This window comes from Etheostoma cragini, chromosome 5 (genome assembly GCF_013103735.1).
Source record: "Etheostoma cragini isolate CJK2018 chromosome 5, CSU_Ecrag_1.0, whole genome shotgun sequence".
Lineage (NCBI taxonomy): Eukaryota > Metazoa > Chordata > Actinopteri > Perciformes > Percidae > Etheostoma > Etheostoma cragini.
Window position 1 is genome coordinate 16575253 of NC_048411.1, and position 4234 is coordinate 16579486.

Sequence of the window (4234 nt, forward strand, 5' to 3'; positions counted from 1 at the left end):
AACGATGATTCTAAAAAATAAACAGTGACTCCTGTATGTCTCCTGCAGTTTATGGAACAGTTACTACTTAGTTATTAGTTTGTGGTAACTTTAACCATTTGTCTGTTTATTAACATGCATGCATGTCAGCACATTATAAACTGAAATAAAAAAGACTAAACTATACCTCTGGGGCTCTCTACAACACAGGGCTTCAGGATTATGTGATAACGCAGCTGCTGCCTTTATATCCCCCCCCCCCCACCGGAGGGACCTGGCCGGGCCCCTACTTAAAAATCCAGCTGTTTGCCCGCACGTTAGATTGATAGCATTTGTTTGCTGTCTGGTTGCGCCTTTAGAAGACAGTTTACTGAACAGTTTACATCTTTGTAAATCTTATTTATATTAAAACCTGAATAAGATAAAATGAGGAACTTTCTGTTTTTACAGTTTTTCAGTGTTTGAGACATTTCCTAAAGCAGAGATTGACAGCATGAATAATAACATAATAGGGAGTTAAGTGTCTGCTTTATATCAAAACACACACATCACTGAGAATAGATATTGTAAAAGACACAGCATACGGAACAGTTCAGCATGAAAAAGAAGTGCAGCCTGCAGCTAAACAGTTCATTTTCCTGGGTGGAAGTTAGGTTAATAAAAGAAACCGATGGACATTTCTGCCAATTCCATTCTGAAATTAAACCTAAAATTAGACAGTGATGGAATATAATACGTAAAAACAATTTGTATTAACAACCTCTAATTCTGTATTAAACTGTAATAAACTCATTTAATTCATTGATTGGTTTCAGGTCTAAAGTAAGTCCTGGCAGGTGCAGCTCCCCTTTAAAACAGCATCAGTATTAACAAGTGAAACGAGACAAACATCACTGAGAACAATGAAAAGTACGTATTTATGAATTTAGTATAAGTGTTCAATAGTGATTCTGACTGCAGATCTTTAATCTGCAGATAATTACAACCACAGACAGTCTGCTCTAAAGCTAAAATCAATATTTGTTTTTCAGTAAACATCGATCGGCTCCATCGGACCTTCAACTGTGAAAAAGCTGCCGAGTTGACTTCAGGTCAGGGAGTCGCTTCAGTTCAAACAGCGCTAAATAAAAGTGAGTCTCTGGAGAATCCGCCTGCACAGATGTGATGATGATTACAATGATGAGGATGCTTCAATAAACTAAAGGAACAAAAAAAGCTTTGTCTCCAGAGACACTTAATTCAGCTGATCTCAGGAGAGTTTCACTGCAGCTGGAAAAACTGCTGACCTGACAGCAGCAAAGACGTTTTACTTTGTGTCTTATTTTTCTCCGTAATATGCACAAAAACCTTTGCTTAACACATTTTTTTTTAGAAATGAGATGAAATATTAGAAACCTGTTTATTGGCCCTTATTAAGTATCATCCTAATTAAAGCTGAAACAATAAGTAAATTATCAGTCAATCGACAACAATCTAGCTGAGAAACTATTTTTTTTATAGTTGACTCATTTATAAAGAAAAGAACATTTATAGCTTTTCTAGGACAGGAAACACCTAGCTACAGCCAGCCATATGAGCTAAACTGAAGACTACAGTTAGCCTTAAATGTTACAATAGTACTACCATTAGCTGTGTTAGTCTTCATCATATTCAGCAATCAAACTGTCATTTAGAGATTCAACATTAGTGTTTGTTGGTCTTAAATCAAATTCAGAAAGGATGTTTTCTTCATTGGTCAGAGATGGCAAACAGACATATAGCTTGTTAGTGTTTGCTGCTATCTTGATCTTCAGTTGGTCTTTTTTCCAATAAAGTTATTTGATAAATAAAGTTGTTTTTCTATCACTTTCAAATGTTACTGTCTCTAAACAAACTGCCAATCATCCCATGATGATAATAAACCTTTGACTAAAACATAATACACTTTGTGATGTTTCAAGGCCGATTTTCACAAAAATGTAAGGGTGAAGGTTGTTTTTTAAAATTACGTCAAAGTTCCTGAAGACGTTTTCGTGTTCTCAGTGAGGTTTGCTGTTTTTTTCTTCTTCTTTATTTATAGAACAACCTTATATATATATTTAACTTTAAAGAGACGGCAGCTACATTGCTTCTGCAGCGTGAAAACTTCCTAACTCCAGCGGGCCTGTGTGTACAGGCCCGGCAAGAGTTAAGAGGTTTTCACAGGACATCAGTTTCTGTTATTGGCAGATTGGAGTTACAGTGTTGTGGAGGTAGACAGAAACTGACATCATCAGCAGAGACACAGTGGAGCTGGAGCAGTGACTACATGTCCCATCATGCCCTGGGGCTATCAGGGGGACGGTGGGGGGAGCCTCTGGTTCAGGAAGAAGTTTCTAACTGAATAAAAAACGTTTTTATCATCATGAAGGGGGCTGAATCAACATTAATCTATTATACAAAATGTTTCAGTTATATACAAATTAAATTAAATATTTCTGGCAGTGTGAATCTGGGATATTTAAACCATCATGTAGGCCTAGTTAAAATTTACAAACACAATGTAAAAAACAAAAAAAATATAAATGATCACAGCAACTGCAGTTCCTAATCAATAAAACATTGCTATCACAAAATTATCTAGTTTCCTGTTAAAAAAAATGTAATTTCAGAAATTCCAAATCAAGGTTTTTGTTAAAATAAGAAGTAAATAATGAAACCTTTTTCTACACCTGTAAACATTTGGGATTGACTACAAGGTTTGGTTCTGATCTTCAGTGTAGTTTAATGTTAAATATGTTTAAGTTTATTAAGTTTTTTTTAAATCTCTATTATCTTCTTGTTTTGTGTGTACAAGGTCTATTAGGACTTTTGTGTAAAATCATAGACACATAAATGTAGATTTTGTTTTACAGATTACTCAAAATTTGCCAGTTTTGGACATAATTAAATAAAACTATTCTTTAAATATTTAAAATTTTAATTTAACAATAAATATATAAATAAGATTATTTCCTTTATGATGTTTATGTTGTTTGTATTAAGTTAATGCACTGTACTTAAACCCCTCTATTCAGCACTTTTAAGCAGTATAACACTTAATAAATGATTTATAACACAACAGATATAAGGACTTTATAACAGCGAATTAATGTACTGTAGTTGACAAGAATGTATAACTTCTGTAGCATCTGTGGCTCAAAGTCAGCATTTTTCTACCAGAGCTTTCAGCTGTATCTCATGGCCTTCATCAGAGGACCAAGTTTGCTCATTTGAAGTCAGAGTGAAGAAGAAATATTAATGTGTACATAATTTGTTCATGAATGTACCAAATAAGTAAAATTACCCATAATGTCCTTACATCAGCTTAAATCATACAGTGTTATGAACAATTTATTAATTCTTTATATACTTCTTATAAATGTTCAATAGAGGTTTAAAAAGAAGTTCCTGAATCATTGAACCAAATTGCCAGATCACATTTCCCCCTCAGTTTGGTGGAGTGGCTTTAGAGACTACAGTACCCATGACCCTCATCGGTAAGAAGCCATTACAGAGCCTTGCAGTCAGGGTGATGTTCAGCCTCAATAAAGCATAGCAAACCGTTTATTTAACTGAAACGGATGCGTGCTAAACATCCTGCTGCATGCGCAAGTACACTGCCTTTTTATTACCACAATTTTAAGTACACGTCTCTGCTGATTCTGTAACAACTCTGAACATCCACCAACTGAGAGAAAAAATTCCTCAAAGCTCGTTGCACACCGTTTTACAACTTTTAGAGGAAACATGTCATTCAGCCCAGAAACCGTAGCAAAACGATGCACATTGTTTTGAGATTGAACTTGCATCTGGTTCAGTGATGCAGGAGACAACGTGGTTAGAAAATACTTCCTGTCCCAGAGGCTCAGCCCACCTACCACTCTCTGATCAGTGATTAGGTCCCCGAACGACCAACGGGTTCCCGATCGATCAACAAGTTCCTGATCGATCAATAGGTTCCCGATCGATCGGCAGGTGTGAGTGTGTTTCCTTTCGGAGGAAACGTGCGCGTTGGAGTTTCAAGGCTCGTGTTTCCGGCGAGATGAAGCAAAAACTCATCGGGAGGATTGATGTGTCAGTACGATCAATAAGTGAGACAGACAGGAAACTGTGCAACATCAAAGACATCAACACAAATAAAAGCAATTTCAAACCGTTCTTCTAAAATAAAAGACCCTCTGTTTGGAGGAGGCTGACGGCTACAAGCAGAGCAAGGCGAGGCGATGTGTGTGTGTGTGTGTGTGTGTGTGTGTGG

The 4234-nt window shown here is 36.3% G+C and overlaps 1 long non-coding RNA gene across 1 annotated transcript in view; it reads left to right on the forward strand.

Annotated features, from left to right (window-relative positions):
* The window catches only part of LOC117944898, a 434-nt gene extending 281 nt beyond the window's left edge, over positions 1-153 (forward strand). The window contains exon 2 of the long non-coding RNA XR_004656683.1: positions 49-153. This is a non-coding gene — a long non-coding RNA (uncharacterized LOC117944898). The remainder of the gene's footprint in view (positions 1-48) is intronic.
* The last annotated feature ends 4081 nt before the right edge of the window (positions 154-4234 follow it).